This window comes from Athene noctua, chromosome 4 (genome assembly GCF_965140245.1).
Source record: "Athene noctua chromosome 4, bAthNoc1.hap1.1, whole genome shotgun sequence".
In the NCBI taxonomy this organism is placed as follows: Eukaryota; Metazoa; Chordata; class Aves; order Strigiformes; family Strigidae; genus Athene; species Athene noctua.
Window position 1 is genome coordinate 8,733,314 of NC_134040.1, and position 20,508 is coordinate 8,753,821.

At 40.9% G+C, this 20,508-nt stretch overlaps 1 protein-coding gene across 3 annotated transcripts in view; it reads right to left on the minus strand.

Annotated features, from left to right (window-relative positions):
• Positions 1–19,352, minus strand: part of FAM53A (family with sequence similarity 53 member A) — a 71,594-nt gene extending 52,242 nt beyond the window's left edge. Inside the window, exon 1 of one of the 3 annotated variants that reach the window (XM_074904368.1) lies at positions 19,271–19,352. The gene's annotated coding sequence lies outside the window, so the exon portion shown is untranslated. Of the gene's footprint in view, positions 1–1,619; positions 1,642–19,174 lie in introns of those variants that run through there. The other 2 variants (XM_074904370.1, XM_074904371.1) reach the window with 2 other exon arrangements.
• Positions 19,353–20,508: the final 1,156 nt, after the last annotated feature.

Sequence of the window (20,508 nt, forward strand, 5' to 3'; positions counted from 1 at the left end):
AGGTATCTGTAAATTCCAGTGATCTATTTTTACTGAATGTGTCCTGTCATTCAGGAAAGAACCCAACGACTTGGAAGTATTTACTTCATCTTGTTCTGAAATTACACCAAGTCAAATATCAACCTCACTCAAATTCATACACTCACTGGTAAAAGTTGCACATACCCTTTTCAATATAGGCATCTGTCAAAGCAAAGCATGGTTCAGTAAATCCTACACAAGTTTAAGGGCAAGCGTGTGAACAGAAGACTATTTAGAGTAGCATGATCAAATATTGTTATGTCCCTTTTAAAACTGATTAAGTTAAACTAGGCCTTCGGACTGTGCTGGTCCAAAGCAAGGCATCAGGCTAAGTATACGCTGTGGACGTCACTACTGTTTTACACTAAGTCTGTTCCTACTGGGCAGTCCTCCTTGCTAACGATGACATAATGAGTAAGTGGAAAAAAAATGTTACTGTCATCATGCTCCTATCAATGACAGCCATTCAGGCTGGGGTTTGATGTACCGCCACTGCCATCACAACCGCAAACACATTTTCTTCTTGGCTATTTGTTGCCCACACCAGTATGCCAGTACAAGTGGTTTTGCTACTACACAGAGAACTAGATCAAGGAATTTTTATAGTTGGATAAAAACAAAACCCTTCCTTTTGTTTCTGGGAAAGGTTACCCAGTCTGGTTTGCCATGAACTAAACACAAATGCTTGTGGGATGCTGACACTGCTTATTGAGACACCTGTCCAACTACAGCATCAGAAAAAAAAGAAAAAGAGAAAAAAGCCACAGAAGGAAGCCAGTTGACATTAGCATTTCCTACAGAGCCAGGCAGATTCTCCCATTATTAGGAATTGCATGTCCCCTTCCAAAGCATGGTTTGAACATGTTTTGCTCCTAATTTTTCTTTTCCAATTCATACTCCTTTGACTAGTTAAACTTACCAGCTCAGAGCAATCTGAAATCACCCCTGCAGCCTCAGCACCTCAACTCAAAGTGACCAAAGCTCTGGTTCACTCTAGTTGATCTATTTATACTCTACCAGGAATTGCTTCCCTCATCTTTGCTTATTAATATTGGCTGTTAGGAGACAAGATATTCTGAAGAGTTACTCTAAGCTTCACTATGTTGCTGTATTTTAAAAATTCATCAATATATATTTTCAAGCCTTACAAGACTTTGGCCCTCAGTACCTCCTGTAAGGAAGTTCCTTTCACCACAGAAAACTCCTCATGGTATTTTGACTTTTGGGGTCTTTTCTGTTTGTTTCAAAATCCTCTGCTGTGGTATGCATGTAATGTACCCACAGAGATAGTAAGCTGTTTATTTTATGTACTTTTTCCACCACACTCTCTTTCCAGAGCTGGTTAAAGGCAGCTAAGTTCCTTATCATGCCCTTCACACTTATCAGGCTGAATCCCTCTCAAACTGCTCAGCACTTCAAACTAATTGGATTTTCAGTAATAGGAACCATTTGACCATCCTTGTTATAGCAACATGGATCCTGCTGAATTTGCATTTCTTCAGCTGCCTCACGGCATAGCACAATCAAGTCCTGCCTACCACTGCAAGTACATGCCCTGCTTTCTATACAACCTGTAAGCATACCCCAAAGATACACACCTCTGTTGTCACCAAGTCTCTACATGTAGCAGCTGAGCCAGGCATGTAAGTTCAAACACCAAGATCCTCCAAGCCTTGAGGTAGTAATAACAGCCCTTAGAGCTCCAAACTGGATGAAGTCCTACCAGATTATGGCCATCTTTCCTTTAGCACACCATCCTTTATGGAGCCTGATTAGGTAGAAGAGCAAGAAAGCTGAGCCATCCAAGATAAACACATGTAACAGAAGATGTTCAACTCTGTCCTGGGAGAGACTTAATTTTACTATGATCTCCTTAAACTGGGAGGTAAAGGTGAGAGGTAGGGAGAAAAGCTATTTTTATTGCTGAAAGGTAGACTAATGAAAAGGAATAAAAAAATGGAACATAAAAAAAAAATCAAACTCCAAATGCAAGCCAAAGCTAACATTCCTCACAGCTGGAGAATGAGCTGTGATGGAATCAGTATCACCATTATCTCTGATTTAAAGTTCTGTTCTATGACACATTCTGAAGTCTGAGAAAAGTAAAGATTTATTATTCTATCTCTATAGTACTACTAAAGAGGAGAGGTTTTATTTCTTTAAAAGTTTAGCCACAAGTAGTAATGACTTGTAAAATCTCTGCCAAAATTAAGGATGGAGATAGAAGAAAAGAAGTGCTCGTGTCACGAATTCTGTATCTTCTCAGTGACATCACTGGAGTCTTTTTTGGGAAGACTACTAAAAATATGGATTACCCAACCCCTCAGCCAATTAAAGGATGTCAGAGGCTCATCCAATTTGACAGCCTACTTTCAAAGAGATGAAGAGTCCTGATGAAGAACATAAAGCCAATTCAAAAATCTCATCTCGGCTCTAAGAAAGTAAGGCAGCCAGACTCATTTCCAACCCACTCCTCCTCCTCTGCATCCTGCAGGACAAAATGTTCCAGCAACAGCTCATCTCACTGGGAAAATTTACATTTGTTTGAAACACTTCTAACAATTTCTCTTCTGTCTCTGGAAGTTCCATCTTGGATGGAGAAGAAAAGATCCAAGATTTTAGATGAATTCCCCATAACAAAAATGTAGGTGTTTCTTGATAATCACAATTCTATTTTTTTCTACCTATGGGATAAAGTTACCCAGTGACACAAAAGGTCATTCCATCTTTTCTGTTCCTTCATATTATTTCCCATTCTCCACTCAGAGTTATATGGAACCCTTATTACCAACAATCCCATAAAGATGTACTTAGCCAGCTCCCAGCAGAAAAGGATTAGCTGAAGTCAAAATTCCAATTCGGATAAGTAGGTCCTTTAAAATATTATCTCTGCTTCAGCAAGCCAAAGCAGCTAATCACCCCAGCAGTACTAACTCCAGATCTAGATGATTTTACTACTAGACTGTAGGTGAAAGAGACGATTTTTTGCCTCCTGGCACTTTCTGCAGTGTCCAAGGAGCATCACACAAAACTGATCAAGTTTTAACAGTGCATTGTCTGTCCCACCCTAGTTATGCTTGAAGTAAGTCTGAATTGGATGACAAGCTTTTTAGAAACTGCTAAACTAACGCTTTATGCCAACTGAAAAAAGCTACATAACGTCTAGTTTCTTGCAATGCAAAATTCCAGCTTCCAAATGGAAAGAACATTCTACTCCTAAAACTACACATTATTTACCGCAGCGCTAAGAAGTTCACAGGGAGGCTAAGCATTCCTTGTAACATAAGTCTATTAATAATAACTTTTAGCCCAGAAAGGTTCTCGATAGCAGGCATTTAAAGAGAATTATTTGCACTCTATCCTTCTGAGCACTAATCTGCAGAGTAGTTATTCTGCAACCTTACAAAGTTCTACATCAAATCTTAAAAAAAAAATCCATTTTAAATAAAGTTTCCTGCAGCTATATGTTTCAGGGGATAGGCGCTGGAGGAGGACACCTCAGTTTGCAGCATATTATGCTTTAGGGATTGCCTCAATGCACAATTAACTAGCACCCCTTTTTATAGAGAACCTCAGAAAATAAAGTTTAAAAACAGGGTATTAGAACAACTGTTTCTGACCAATAGGGACAAAGAAAGAGTAGAGTTTATAACCCTAGTTTGTATTCTGCAGAAATTGTTTCAACAACCATCTAGCAAGTCCTGTTTAAATAGTAGTTCCTCTCCCTGAAGAGTTCTGATGTGACAAAATTCAGGTAAGGCTCAACCCCCCGCAGGCTAGAACTCAAAACGATGCCAAAGAAGTTAGTTCCAACATTTGCAATTCTGAGTTTCTTTTAAAGACTAAAGAGATATTTCTTGAGCTACAGAATTTCTTTGCCTTCTCCATGAAGTGCTTTCATAAGCCAGTTTTTATTAGAAGGAAGCCTCAATATTATGAGGTGTTCAAGCCTGGATTAAGGTTGCCACAACTCTAGCACAAAACTGCAAAAAGAGACAAGAAATATATGCTAGAAGGCATCCTTTCTATTAACTTATGGCCACTGGTGTCAAGTTTCTCAGATATGCCACAGGCTCCGGAAGCAGAAGCAATATCAAGAGCTCAAAACTGTCTGCTGAAGAACATACCTCACTTAATGTGCAAGAGAGGACTCTATTACACTACTCTAAGGTTGAAAAACTAGGATTTGAGTTATTGCCTCCACAGATCGACAAGAATAAATATTAGGTCCACTTGCCTCAAATGCAGAAAATAACTATGGAACCCAAAATTTTACCATTTTGACCCTAAAAGCCTCGTCATTCTAACACCAACTAGTCAGAGACAGGTGTAACAAAATACAAACTGTTAGTAAAATAACGCTGCATCCTACACATTCATTTCTAGTCCATCTCCCACACTTCAGATGTGAGGGCTCCTATGAGAAGGAAGCAAAGCCTCAACCATCACATACAGCTTTTGGACTCCGTTTTACTTAAAATGCAACATTTTGGCAAATCCCTTGAACGCAAAGGGAACAAGTAGTACTTGGAGTTTTCTGATTAAGAAAACAGACCTTAGTCAAAGCCTCCCACCATGTAAGGTGAAAGCAACCTGCAAGCAGAAGCACCAGAAGTAAACTAAAGAGGATATCCTGGTTTAAGATAGTGGTTTGCAGTTTTTTGCAAAACTCACTGAAAAGAGGTTAAAGGTAATAAAGGTGTACAGATTCCTCGTTCTTCAGATGCAGAATTCATCCAGCTTGGCTGAGAAACATATACAAAATAAATACCAAAATTTTAATAAAATTTGAATTAGAAATGGAAGAATTTACTCTTATATGATACACTTTTGTCTGTAATAAATATACTACCATTTATTTCTCAACTACCAGGTGGTTAAGGTTTGTTTTTAAACCAAGAGGAAAGGCTCCTTTGAGAAAGGCAAAGGCAGAGTAGAGATAGGAGACATTAAGCCTTTGTCACAGTTTATAAAATGTATTTCTCAAAGCAACAGAAATGGTGGAGAAGTAAGCCCAATTAAAGCAGTGAATGTACCAGCACAGCAAACTAGGACTAAGAACTCAACCCAGACAGAGGTTAAAGCATTTATTATTGCCAACTCATATCAGTAAGAAGTCTGTCTCACAGGTTTAAGCCTGTCTTTCAGACTTGAGGAAGACCTAACATCCATATCACAGACAAGTCATCTTGCATCTTTTAAAGTAGCTTTGTCAGACAGGACAATCAATGAGCTGTGCCTTGTGTCTGATCCTGTACAAAGATGCTTCTCCAAGATGCTTTTGTTACATCTTCTTTCCTAAAATAATCTACCACTATTTAAGTGACAAGCAAGGATGTGATTAATTTTGCTGAAGGATATTTACATCTACTGTTTGGAGTTCATTTGAATTAGCCATCAGCATTGTCCCATGACCTGTCATCTCCTTGCAATGTGCAATTTGGGCTCTTTTGCCTCCTTCCCAGAATGACTGCAGAAAGCACAAGACTATGATGTACAGCGTTGAGGAACAGAAAGTCTGGTCTACTGAGGCTTTTACACATGAACGCCAAGCCCTTTGCCATAATTATGAACTAAATGTGTAACAGTCATTATTTCAAGAATACGCTAGCTCAAACTAAGAATTATTGCCTAGAACAAAACGTAGTGGGCAATCACCATTTAAAGAGTATGACTGTAACTTTCAGTCTATCATGTTACTGGAAGTTCGAAGCTAAGGTCCTACACAAATTATTTCCACCTCTACACACTGTTTATAAATATTCTATTTAAAACCAATGGAAGTATTTATTTAGCATACAAAGCATCCAGTGAGATACAAAATTCAGACTCATATATAATAATTTATACAGAAAATATTAGTCTTTGAAGAAATATACATACTACCAGCCTAAGTCTACCACACTCCCAACTAAAGCAAGTGATCCAGATTATACAAGGCTCAAGACTTATTTTACTCAGAGGCTTGTGGAAAAAAAACAAACACACAGATGAAGACCAACTGGCCCTACTACTGAGATATTTGCTTCACTCCATCAGCTAGAGAAGAAAAGCCAAGGGATAAAAATAAAGATAAGCAGTAGTATCACCTACTTTCTCATAGTGTTTGCCTTTAAAAATGAGAAGAGACACAAGCAGGCACATATACATGCTTAAAAAAATACTCAGGCCTAAAAAACATGTAACATTGACCCTTAACTTGTATGGCAGTGATAATGACGACTACTCCATGCACATCCTGCTCCCCCACAACAGACTGAAATATCATCAGTACTGAAGTACTGTTCTGTTACCAAACCCTATGGGCTTGGAGCTGAGGGATTATATAAATCTCTTCCATACATCCTGCTCCCAAAACACACACAGATAATAAACCTCCTCCTATTTGCCTTCAGGTTCATTCTGAAGAGTTTCAGACATCTGGTTGGCTTGTTTAAAATAAAAAGCCCAACTAGTAGGTTTGTTTTTATGATCCCAAATGTGAAATGTTCTTGTTGGAGGCCTCAGGCCAGGTGGAAAACACTTGTGTTAAGATGCTACTTCATGGCATTTCAGGGATCTAATGAGCTATATAATCTGCACACAGGGAAGTCTCCCTAACATTAGCTTGTGTACAACTATGGAAATTAAAAACAAGGAACCTATGGTAGTCCAAGTATTTTTCAGTAATTAGTACAGCTGGTGAACTGCAGATACTGCTAAATTTAGAATTCTAGTGCTTATCAGTATTTTGTGATGATCCATACATCTCAGTGCTTACAGTAACATGAAATACACTTCTCCAAGCCTTACTGTCCTAATTCTTCATACTACAACCAGTATTTTTGTCTCATGACAAAATACTATGCCCAATTCAGGGGCATAAGAATTTCAGTCTTTGTCTCAAAATTATAACTCTCCAGAAGATCATTGTACAACTGTAGTGAATGAGCACATGTATGTGTGTATCCTTATTTTAACAGTTCAACAAATACACATTTTACATATTTTCATATAAAACCCAAGAGTCTAAAAAAGAAAGCAAATTACAGGAAAAGCTACGGAAGAGTAAAGTTCTACGCAGGCTTGCATGCAGTAGTTAAAGCCTTCTGCTATATTATCTATCTTGAAAGAGCATGGAAATGCATTGAACAGATATGAGATACAGTGCATAACAGACAACCAAGTTGCCTCCCATGGCCCAAACTTGTTCTCAATCATGGCTGACCATCTGTAATTTGTTACTCAAGAAACTTGAACTCATCTGGCAGGAGACACCACCTCAAGAGGCAGCACACTAAGACCTCAAGTTTTACAACACCCATCTAGTTACATGATCCATTAGAATCCAGAAAAAGCATAACCACACAGCTTTCAAGTAGTAAGAATTTTCTTTAACATAAAGATGCTAAGATATCACACTACAAATAGCAAAAATGGATGCTAATTTGAAGAACTTGCTGCTCCTTACTTTGCTAAACTACAGTTCATATCAATTCACTGTTTTCCAACTTATATTTTGCACATCCCATGAGTTTTTGAATGGCCAAGTCTCCAAAAAGATCTGCACTACATATATACTGCTCCACTACACATGAACCCTTAGTAACAGTCTATAAATGCTCCAAGTATGAACAGACCACAAAGTGAAATCCATTAAAACAATGGAATGAAATACAAAGACAAAAGGAGTACATATGTCAACATGGTGTGTGCTTTCAGCATTTTATTTGGGTATTACTTCAAGTGTAACCAGGGATACCCCGTTGCCTGACTTAAGGTACTTCAATAAAAATTAGTTCAGTTGAGCTATGCAGCTCTTACTAGTTCATTAGACCATTCCAAAAGCAAGATAACTACTTTCTCTGTCTGTGTATTCAGCCTTCAGCAGCACATGGAACAGCTGGATTCAGGAAACACTGTGTTAGACATCAAGACCCAAACCAAGGGGTATGCAGTTGCAATAGGCATTTTAAAAAAGCATTTGTGTAACAATTAAATGAACTTAAAGAAATCTCATGGGACAAAGTTACACCATATAAGAGAAGATGACTGTGTTAAGTCAGGAAAAAAACAGTGAACTATTTTAGCTACATCAGTGTGATTTTTTTTCTTTAAATACTGAAAGACAACCTTCTGCTTGATAGAAAAGCTCAGTATATTTTCACTATGTACTACCTCAACACGATCAGATGTTTAATGAATGAGTCATTAATTCTACAAGCAAGTTCTGTGGAAAGATTAATTTGCAAAAGTGGATTCATAGAAGTCACTAGGACTCCAAATGATGAAGTTTACTCACATAATACAGGCTATGAAGCCTCAATGCAAAACCATGCTCCTGTATGGGAAGCAAATGGGTACAAGGTGCCAATCAGTACACAAGTATTACAGACCACACTATGATTAGTATAGGGCAGAATACCTCAATTTTATTCGAGCACAAAAATGATAGGTAAAAAATGGAATCTGAGGAAAGGAAGAGCCTTTACTTTTAATCTTCACGGATTGGGACAGAAATTTAGCAGCTTTAAATGGCAGCAGATAGGTGACTTGACTAGCAAGTCAAACATGTAACATCTGCAGGTAACAGCAATGCAAAAGAGGACCATGAGTGCTCGGAAGGAAAATCTGTGTCCTCCCATCTGGGTAGTTAGTTATCTTTACAGATGACTGCATTCTGACAAGATCAGCTTCTGCTAACCAAGTTGAAGGACAAAACAGTAAAGATTTCTCTGATAAAGTCAACATTAAGAAAGATGCAAGTGCATCCTTTCAGGTCTTCACCAGAAAACCCTCAATCTTTCAAATGATCTTTCAATACTGATAAAAACTGTGCTTTACCTAAACATACTTTAAAATAAGCCTCTGAAATGACATCTGGGTTTCTGGCATCTTCACACATGTAAAGGTTAAACATACTATAGTCTGCATGAAACAGTAACATCTTTTCTGCTGAAGATCAGAAACATCAAACCACTGCATTAGGGGAAGTCACTGGCTGAGCACCTGGACCCAAGAAGTACTGAAGTGATAAACAAGCTTTTGACAGCTGCAGCCTTTTCTGCAGGTGCAAGAGGTTTTTACTTCATTTCAGTTTGGCTCAGTTTAACAATTAGTTCAGTAACTACTTCAGAATTTAGAAGCAGGTTTGGTTTTATTTGATCCTCTCAGATCTTGTGCTCAACTGAGAAAAGGGTGAGAGGAAGGGAAGGTCCCCCTGAACCAGTTCCAAAGTTTAGAGTCCTGTATATAGAACCTTAAAGTTTAGTTTCAAGGATACATGGTATTTTGCAACTGATTACTAAAATTTGAGCATCACACTTAACACAGAAAAATCTCCCACAACCAAGTATTAACCCATCTTGCAAAAACCTTTCTGAACTTCCCCCTGTACCACCCTCAGTTGCAGCACCCACAGCCAAACTAGCACCATCACTGACAGCAGGATGTATCTAACTAAAGCCTGAAAAAAAGCATCCTAACAACAAAATCTCTGTTTCTGTTGATTATGAGCTTGGAACAGTTAATTCAGCTGAAGGTGTTAGAAGCTAAGCAAGTAAATCCCACCCTGAATATCTAACCTGAGGGCAGGATCTAGGATGTGCCTTGCTGTACAACTGAGTGCACAAATGCTGCACACAAGCACAACATTAATCCCCATTTTACCCACACCCCCAAGCCATGCCAGACACCACTTCAAGGATATTATAGGGGATACTTCTCAATCATACTATTCTACAGCACAAATGGGAGTTTGGGGATAACAGCATGAAGCTACTTATATCTTAACCATTTGAAGAGGGAATTTAGTGATTTTAAGATTAGGTGTTATGCAAATATAAGTTAAAAAGCCCTTTTACTTTTTTGTAACATTAAAAATAAACAACTTTATTTCATCTTGTATATCAGAATACAAACAAGTATTAACATCCTAAAGTACACTGTCTACACTGCCTTTAACTTCTCAATACCAGGAGATGCTGCCTTACTTTTTTGGCAACATATTGTGAGTTAAAAGTGATCACTGAAGTAATCTCAGCTAGCAAACATTCAACATCTTTAGAGAAGGATTATCAGACTTTCTAAATCTCTGCTCAATTTAAGCCTGCAGCATAATTTCAAAGGATAGATGTCCATCTCCTTAGAGAACACAGTGGAAAGAATGTTTAGAAGATTAATTATTCCGACTTGCAGCCAACCACATCAAAACTTTAACTACACTCAAATATATCTGGGTGAATAAACTACTACATATACAGGGACTATAAAAAGAAACAGATTAGAGCAAGACTAAGGAAATTACTGGAAGGTGGAAATGCAGAATAGTTTGAAGTTTACAGGGAGAGATGCTAGAGAAGCAACAATGAAAAGTATTTACAGAACTGCGTCAAAATCCCAGCAGAGATGGTGCTCAGAGAAACCCATTTCTGTAAAGCACAAGATACATTATGTGAATCAAGTTCAGCAGGGAAGATACCATGAAAACTAAGATTTCAAAGAAAGTTGCACCCATAGAGATGTCAACAAATACTTCCAAATACAAATCCAAGAAAAAGCACCCTGAAGAAAAGTTAGCTCCAAGTAAAGGGGCTTATTCTTCAATGTCTAGCTTGCAATGCAAGAGAAATTTCACCTCAAGAACGGAGAGCTTGAAAATCACCCTAACTATAGATGACTTCAGAGTCACTCCACAACACATGGAATTATTTGCAAGGTACCAGATTTAGGCTGTTATGTGATATATTTAAGTATAGACAGGAACAGGCCATGCTCTTTAAAAAAAGTTTTGGACATCAGTTTCTGAAGCTAGGCCTGCCTTCATTCCACACTTGTCTTCAGAAAAAGGCCAAAACCCCTGTGACTGGTCTCCAATTCCCCCCATTCCAGTAGAATCCCAGGGGAAGTGGGGAACATTCTGTAAATGCCAAAAGGCAATAAGGAGGTGAGCAGCACCCACAGGGTTCACTTTGACATCAGAGTAATGGGGTTTAAGGACAAGAGAGAATCCACTGAGGTCAGAGACCTAAGTTCAAATACTTCTGCTGTTGGAAGGTAAGAAAGGACTGTATGGTGAATGCAATACTTGGTAGATAACCATCCCCAGAGAGCAGTTGTCCGTGGTGCATGCGAGAACACACAATCATCTGTTGCTGGCAGAGTAGTCTTGTTACAAGTAAGAGAAAGGCAGGAAGAACTGCAAGACAATATTAAACTTCTGTGTAATTCTGACAAACTGGAAAACTCTTCTGCAAGAAACAGAATACAATTCAGTTCTGAAAGGTACGTTCAGGCAGGACAAACTGAACAAACAGGAAGGCGAGTTCTTCAGAAGAAAGCTGTGGGCTAGGTTGGATCAACAAGCTCACTTTGAAACAAGTGTTAAGCTGTTGTAAGAAAGTCAAATGTATGGGGATGCATAAACAGGAATATCAGCTCCAGGGCACATGAAACAGTCTTTTCACTCCACTCAGCACAGGAAAGCCTCAGCTGTAGTACAAAGTTGGGCTTTAACAACCACACTTGAAGACTACTGTGAACTAATTTGAGAAGACCAAGAATGATTAGAGCTGGAAAAAAAAAACCACCATGACCTCTTGGGAAGAACCAAATACACTAGCTTTATTTAGGCCACAAGTATCACAAGGCAGCAGGGTGGAGGGCAAGACACAAGGAAACAGGAACATGACAAAGAACAGTTCAAATATTTTTAAAAGATTACTTACTACAGTGCAAAGAATAGCTGTCCCTCATGCCCAGGGAATTAAGCAATAAGCTTGACCTGCAGTAAGGAAGATGTCTAGTTCCATATTCAGAAGTTTTAATGCTGAGGACAGCAAAGCACTGGACTGAGAAGAAAGCAGAGCTGCTCCGGCTTCTTTTATGAATTGCATTAGGTGTGCAATACTAGTATAGCGCAGGGGACTCACAGCCAGCCTACACCTTAGTCATTTAAAAAAGTGCAAAAAGTAGGGCTGACAATCTCAATTTCAAGGCACTGTAATGCCTTTGCTTGTCCTCCTACAGTGTATGCTTAGTTTCAATGAGCAGAAATTACTTATCGGATTTTTCAGATTAAAACTTCAGGATTTTCATGTTCAGGTTATTTTACTATACAACAAAAGAGTCATCACACCTGCCTCATACTTTCCTCACAGAAATAAATCAACTCCAATCATTCCCCATAGCAGTGTGCAAGTTTCAGCAATATTGCAGTATCCTGCTGTATCTTTCTCTTGTGACCAACAGAAAACAGAAGCCGATTACTTCAGAAAGACATGCGTGCTTAGCCTTCCAACAACCTAGAACAGTGATGTAATAGCTTTCATTGAGGTAGTGTCACAAAGCACTGTCACAGACATATGCACAGCACCTTTTACTACAACCATAGCCTTAGGCTTGGTTAGTACTTCTTAAGGGTAGAAAGTGCTGCACACAAACCAAATATTCCAAAATAAAAACTAAGATACACAGGATTTTACAGATGGGGGAATTGAAGCAGACAGCATTAGTTACAGCCAGAGGAACTCTGTGCCTGAGACGTTCATATTTAAACTGCAAAATCTAAAATCACTAAACAAGGGAAGAATTAAGTCAGAGCTCAAGCACTAATAGGACACCTAAGAATCACACAAAGACAAAATACTACCCTTATTCATCCTCTGTAAGAGTTTTGGTACAAGTATTTATCCCAGTACTTGTCTGCTTTGTTTAAATGCCATCCTTGTGATTTGTGAAACATGAAAATAAGCGAGGAGAAACAGTCCATCTTACCCTCCAGGAGTCCAGCAATTTCTTATCCAAATATTGAATCAGACAGGTCTGGTCAGGATGGAGTGCTAAAAGATGAGGTAAGCAAGCACACATGTAGCCAAGCTCAAGTGGACTACCATACATACCGAGAAGTGAACAAGCTAAGCTTTACACATTTCAGTGCCCGCAGTATCTTCTAACCAGCAACTCTGCTATTGTATCTTAACCTTTGGTAGCCCCTAGCGCAGGCAACAGCATTTCAGTTCAGCTTCCAAGTTACTCATGCTTCTCAAATCCATCAAGATTCAACTTTGTTGTTCCATTTCATCACTTGTAAAAAATAAAAAGATGAGGTCCCAGGTACACACTCCTTTCCCAGAAGAAGAAATATATACCATATTTTAGCCAATTCAAGTAAGTAGTTATTGAATGCTGTTTTCATTACTCCTCTCTCCTCCTCACTTACTAAATACTGTGTGAAATTATGCTCTGGGGCACAGCAGTAGTCTTGACGCATGCTTACACACCACTATACTCCATTCCAAATAGGACATAATGAATAATTATTTGCCACTACTATTAGACTGGGATAATTGAGCAAAAAGGTTCCTTTTTTTAAACTAAGATTGTAATTCTAACTGTCAGCTCATAAAAAACTATACAGCTATACAAATAGATACTAGGTATCTAAATAGAGACCATCACTTAAAAAAAAAATCACACCCTCAAACAGTCCACAGAACATAAGTCTACGTTATGAAAACAAAGCTGGTTCATACCATGATGCAAAAACCACCTGCAACCTCAGTGGCCATCTACATGTTAAGAAATGCTGAGCAGCTAGAGAAAGAACCTAGCAGATCCAGAGCCATCCAGTCTCAAGCATGTTTCCACAACTTTCTGGTGATTCATAATCTACATCACACCTGAGGCTCCAAACTTTAACTTTTTTCATTTTCTGCATGCTACTTTTGTACTGTGGAAGTTGATAAAGCAACACGGTTTGACAGATTCAAGTGACATACAGCTTTTGTCACTTGTATGCTTCCTTAAATATGATAAATTTTCATCCCTCTAAAACCAAAAGAGGTCAAGTCAACAGAAACCTTGAAGGAAGACAGAAAAATGCATTTTTCTTTGGGAAAGCAGAGGGAATTAAAGGAAGCAGTATCTTTAAAACAAGAATTTTCTCTATAAACAAGCTTTGAAAGTTAGAATGGAGAACACAACACACAGTATTCAGTAGTAACTGTATGAAATGGAGGAATACTTTACTACAAAATCTAAAGCCACAATTAAAAAGGTGAAACATAATACATGTGCACAGCACTGAAGGAATGATTTAGTGCCACTGACATCAACATGAACTGCACAGAGCAAAAATTAAACATGCTGCAATAATAATTTGAACTGCCCAATTAGGTTAAAAAACACATTTACCCTACAAATTAAAAAACCTCCCAAACCCCTCAAAGGCATTAATGCTGTTCACAATGTTATTTGAAATGCAAATTAGAGACCTAAAGTTAATATAACACCAACAGAAGTTCCTATTATTCCCATTCATGGCTCAAGGGGAGGTGACAGTAGAAGAGAAGCCACAGCCTTGTTGTATGAGGTCTTATTAGGACAGTAAAGGCTTTTCTTCATTTTTGAAGTTAAGCCACCTTAACTTCAGTGTAAAAATTGATGAATTATAAATGTGATCTTCCATAAACCCAGAAAACTTAAGTATATTAACAAATAAACAAGCCAGCTGCCCAGACTGGATGGATAGGGCTGGGGCGGGAGGCCAGTGGGGGGTAAGGAGAAACAAGTACTCTTCAGAAAAAGAATTCAGATCCTGTCTCCCAGCATCACAGATCTCAGTCTAAGGCATAAAAGTAAAGGTATAGACAGTGGTGCTGCAGTTATTGCTTTGACTATTTCCTGTACCAGCTGGGTTCCAATTTTAAAGCTCAGCAAATGCAGAAACAGCTTTCTTCCATCTCAAATGCCTTTCCCACAATGACTTGTGGGTCTTAGTATACTCAGTTTTGCAAATGACACTTCTAATGACAAGTCTAGGCAAAATACTGGGTTTTTTTCCCACTCTTATCTCTGTCTGTACAGACTTACACACATCGAAGAGCAATTGCCATCACTGGCACTGTATGTCCAAAGCTCTAGACCTGCAATTTGATGTATCTCAACCTGTACCTCACTAGAGTTTAATTTTTACAGAAACATATCAACGTTGTCATACCAAATTCAGAGCAGAGCAATGATGCTAACATTAGCGAATCAGAACCCTTGATCTTGCTGTTAACACCCAACATAAGGGATGGCCTGTGTTTCACCAAAATATAACCAAGTTCAAATAATGGAAAGTCAATTATATTACTTTTGCTTTTCTAACTCAGTAAGTTTCCTAACTGAAACATTTTGTATTTTCTAAAGCATCATATTCAACCGCTTGCCTTAAAGAAGTGCTGTCAGTAAACTGAGAGCCATAACCCAGATAATGTATTTAGTAACAACAGCCCTGCCTACTTCCTCCCCTCAACCTCAAAATTAGCAGAAATAATGGCCTTCAGAAGTTATCTGTGTCCACTACAAAACATTAGAAGCTAGTTGATGAGTTTCTTGCCAGCTTGTTAATGACATTATTTCCCAAACTGACCAAACAGAAAAGATGAAACAGCACAAATGTAGAAATGGAGGTATTAAAGAGTTGCCAGTTACCTAGATTTCAAGTTTTTCCTATATAAAACAGTACTGCAATATCCAGTTGGGTCATCACAGAATAATTTTGTAAAACAGCCTAGAAAAGAGTTAAAAATATGCCATTTTCTTTTTTACAGACTTCCTTTTGAAGGGAAAAGAAAATCCATAAAGAAAACCATTTTCTGGAAATATGACTGTCTCAGTCCCCCTTGGCAGAGTGTTTACAGTTAAGAGAAACCAACAAAGCACAGATTTATTTTTTTTTTTTTTTATATAGACTCTTTCACCACTGGATTGCAGTAATTTACTGTTGGCTAAGATCTTGTTAACCACACAAACTTCATGACTACCAAAAACCACCCTGTCAACATAAACAGCTCTCAGGTATACAGTCAATAGATTAAAACAATTTACCTACCAAGAAAGTATCTGCCACTACACTGAGTTCAAGTAGCTGTTTTCCTAGCCATGAATTTCTTCCCTAGAATTAATGAACGGGGCTGCCTTCTGCTCATTAACCCTTCCTTCAAGAGTGCTCATAAAGCCTTTCACAGGTTTCTGTGTGTAGCTTCACCCCCCCAGTAAGCTTATGTTACTTGCTGTATCTAGAATAAAAGTTATAGCTGCTTCCACAATGGACAGGAATCCCTTACATGTTCTACCATAATATGTTTATATATAGATAGTGCAAGACTAAAGAGAAGGTCTTATGAACATCTACCTGCAAGATCATTCTTACATGAGTATCAGATTTCAAGAATGTAATAATCTAAAAATAATCAAGGAAGTTTATTATAAAAATAAAAAATGAAGTTTAAAGCAAGCAAACTTTCTGAAAAACACAAAACTTGTGAGCTTGCATGGGAGAGGGAAATTCACTGCGGCCAAAAGGCAAAATTAATGTATTTTGATGGTCATAATATAAACAGAAAAAGGAATTTAAATGGTAATATAAATACTAGTATTTTCCACAAAATGTTTAACAAGACTTCTTACTGGTATTTAAGAAAACTCAAAGAAGAACCAGAAAGGACAAATTCTTAGAGTAAAACTCAAAACCAGCTTCAAAAAAGTGTAGGAGCAGGGAAAGAATTGTGTTTGGAAAGTTTTAAGTACACCATGTTTCTAAAGGGAATAATCTATCAAACCACAGGAGGTGACTAGAACTGCCATCATCACTGCTAACACAAAGGAATGTAGATTGGGGGGAGGCAACAGAGGAAGGGGGAGAAAGAACAGGGAAGGGAAAAGGAGAAGGAACTTAAAAAAGGAGCTACAGTAATGGCTACCAGACTCTCAAGGAATTCCTATGGGAAGGAATAAATCCTTCGTGTTTTTTCTTTAAATAAAGCAATGCATGCACTAAATTGCAGTCATCACAGGAACATTAAGCTTTCAGTTTATCTGCCCACCATATTTTCATAAGTATAGTTTTATGCTTATACTAGACTTCTAAAGGTTAACACAATGGTTGCAAATACAAATATTTCTTCTTTCAGCCTCCTCATTCTTCTGAATCATATACCCTGCAGAAAAACAGCTTTTCGAGGGGAAGTAGGAAAGCTTAACTACACCAAATTTAAAATATCCCTTTATAATTATTTAATCAACTTTAATTCTCAAGTTAAAGACACAATAACTATGGGTTACACGCTGGCAGGTAAAGGCCGCTAGAGGACAGCCAGATTACCACAGCATGGAAGATCCTGAAAGGATATCATTAGGGGGATGATCCTGCAAATCAGTATTTTAAATTTACGTCTAACAGGCACCACATACTTCCACATGATGAAGAGTGGCATTTTGTTATTGACAAAAAACTAGGGATAATTTAAAACAACAGACATATTAAAATTAATAGTATTTCCCAGAAATTGAAAATGAATGTGTAGTAAACCCATTTTCTAGTTAGGAGTTCCAACAGCTTATGCAGAACTACTTGAAATGTATGTTTTAGCACCTTACACATACTGATCTCCTGCCTCTGAGTGCAATTCTTCCAGGCATTTTCAGAAGCACAGTACTTGTAAAGATACAAGCTCTTCAGGCTTCATCACATAGACTGCATCTCCAATAAAACCAGAACAAGTCACATGCTTCATTAGGAAAGTTTTTGCTATTCAGCAAACACTGCACTCCAGATTTCCTAAGCCCAACTCGAAGCAAACAGACTATTCACAATTAAAACACATCCAGAAACATTTCAGCTTGCCACATAATACACAAACTTACTGGTTCTTGCCAAAAATGGCTTTGACAGAAATATTTTCTAGCAGTCAGGCATATGAATGGGAAGTAATGTAACAGTAAAGGCTGTAATAACTGTTCTCAGGAGCTAATTTTAATGTAAGCACAGTGAACCAGAAAATAGATTTGACCAGCTGGCTCAACTCATCCCGAGGCCTAGAACTCGGCATGCACATTAAAACCCAGTGTCTTATCTGGTCTGACTCACCAAGCCTCTCTCAACCCTGCAACCTGAAAGTTACAGTGCTACTACAAAGCACTATTTCTGCAACGGCTGTTTTGTGGACAGTTATGATGGACATACCATTTGCCTAAAGAGAAAACGCCTTAACTTTCAGATCTCTGCCAGAAGAGTTCAGATAACTGACACAACGCTAAGCCATCATCTACAGCAACCAGCCTGTCTCATTAGACCTAAAGCGACTTCCTTAAATAGCACCCAAAATTTCAAGAACACATTTCCATTTAGCCTCCGTGCAGGCAAGAAGACATTTAACAAGCCAAATAGTCAGAACAAAGCCATGTTACTGCCCTTAGAAAAGCCGGAATAACACAAAGAGCCTATTCACTCGCCGATCTCGGACTTTTGAACCCAACTGGTCGCTACACTTAGGAGCCATAAATTAGAAATCAGCTTTCCTATTGCCGAGGGAGAGGAATGAAGAAAATAATCGCTGTTTTCACCCAGGAATCACTGTGGAAAGCAGCTATTGTGGAAAAACACGCACCTACTCTGACGTAACTCTATCCTTGAGCAACAGAGGGGAGAATCGCCTTAAAAAACCCCGGGGTACGTGCCCGCAGAGAGGCGTCCCGCGGGGCAGCGGCACAAAGCCATGCCCGCGCCCAGGCGAGCCCCCGTGGGCCGGGGACCCCCCGCACCGCACCGCCCAGGCAGGCCGGGGCCCTCGCCTGGAGCGGCCCCGCCGCGCAGGCAACCTAATTCCCACCCCGAGTGGCAACTATTAACGCTAATAAGTTGGAATTTTTTTTTTTTTTTTTTAATTGGGGGTTTTCTTCCTTCTTCCTGGGCTGCGGGCAGCCGCCGTTTCGCTTCCACACAGTCCCCAGCTATAAAGGCAGGGCGAAAGGCAACTATAACCTTTACCTCCAGCTGGGATGAAGGAGCGCGGCCCCCAGCCTTAATACCAATAACAATAATAAAAAAAATATGAAGTCTGTACCTATTCACCTATCTATATAATTAAAGAGATTATCAGCCCGCAGCTCTGCGGCAGCGGGAGGCTGCTGCCGCGGGGAAGGGCAGCTTCGGGGTGACACCCCCACCCCGCAGGGTGCCCCGTCCCCTCCCTCCCAGGGCGGCGGCCCGGGCACCGCTCGCTCCCCCGCCCGGCGAGAGCTGTCCGGTCCCCGCAGCCGCCGGGGCTCTGTGCAGGGGTCCGGGCCTGGCCGCCTCCCCTCCGCCCGGCGCTGCCTGCGAGCCGCCGGCCGCCTGAAGGACCGTTACCTGCCGGCTGCGCTCGCCCTCCGCCGGCGGGCGCTGTCCCCGCGGCCTCACCCGCCCGCCCCCCCCTCACTGCAGCACGGCGCCGGCCACCGGTACCTGCGCCCGCCCGGGCCGCCTCCCCTCCGCGTATGGACCGGGCTCCTCAATGGCAATTGAACAAAACAGAGCCGGCTCCGCCCCCTCCCGGCACCTGCCCGCTCCCATTGGCTGGGCCGCCCGCCCGCCGCCCTTTGACCCGCTCTGCCATAGGACAGCAGGGCGAGCCGGCCCCGCCCGCGAGGGGCGGGGGGCGGGGCTGTTCTCCGCAGGAGCGCACGGCTGAGGCGCCTGGTGGGGCGGGGAGGACGCGCCTGACTACAGCTCCCAGGAGGCCTTGCGGCGGAGCAGCGCCCTCCTCTCATTGGCTAACCAGGGAGCGTGCGGAGGGGCGCGGGGGGGAGCGGTGACGTCATCGCGTCCCCGGATAGAGCCGCAAGGGGGGCGCGGGTGCGCGTGTGGCGCAGCCCTGGTGGCCAAACTGCGCATGTGCAGCGGGCAGCGGCGGGGGGTCGCCTCAGGAGGGCGGGAACAGTGATGGTGGTCGCGATGGTGGTCGTTATCCTTCACCTCCTCCTCATCCTCCGGGCGGTGCGGCTGGGGAGCGCGCGGGGGCTGCCTTTTGCTTGGAGCGGCCAGTCAAAGCTGCGCTGCTGGCCTTGGGCCTTGTCAGGCTGTGGGTGAGCTCCACTGAGGCCTGGCCCGGCCCAGCTGGTTGCACCCAGCCTGGCAACACGGGCAGAGCCTCTCCCCAGAAGGGCTGAGGTGCGGGCACCCAGGCCTGTGGTAGCTCTACAGGAGGCGGGAATGGCACCCGGGGCTTCCCCCAGAAGCCATCGCCGTGGCGAGCCGTAACCAGCTCCCACTGTTTGCGTTGCTTTGCCCGTAGCTGGTTCTCCCGAGCTCCCTCCACGGTGTGGTGCTCCGCGCTGTGTAACGGTGTGCTTACACTGCCCTCTGCTTGCCTGCTCCGTGCTTCCCTCAGCTGGCAGCTCCCAGACCGACCTGCTGGAAATACCTCAGCTTCATCTCCCACAGGGATCCGGCATGGACCCGACCTAGTGCACATCTTCTCTTGTCTCTCAAAATGGAAGCCAAAAAAACCCGAACGCGTGCTTCTTACTCTGTAAGATTACAAATATTCCTATGGGAGTTTTTCAAAAGCAGTTATGAGTCAGCCATAGTGAGGAAGTGGGATGTGTTTGGACAACAATTACATTGTACACTTGTCAGGGCAGAGACTGCTTTATGTGGATGCATAATCCTTAACATCATGAGAAACCAAACGCTGATTTACT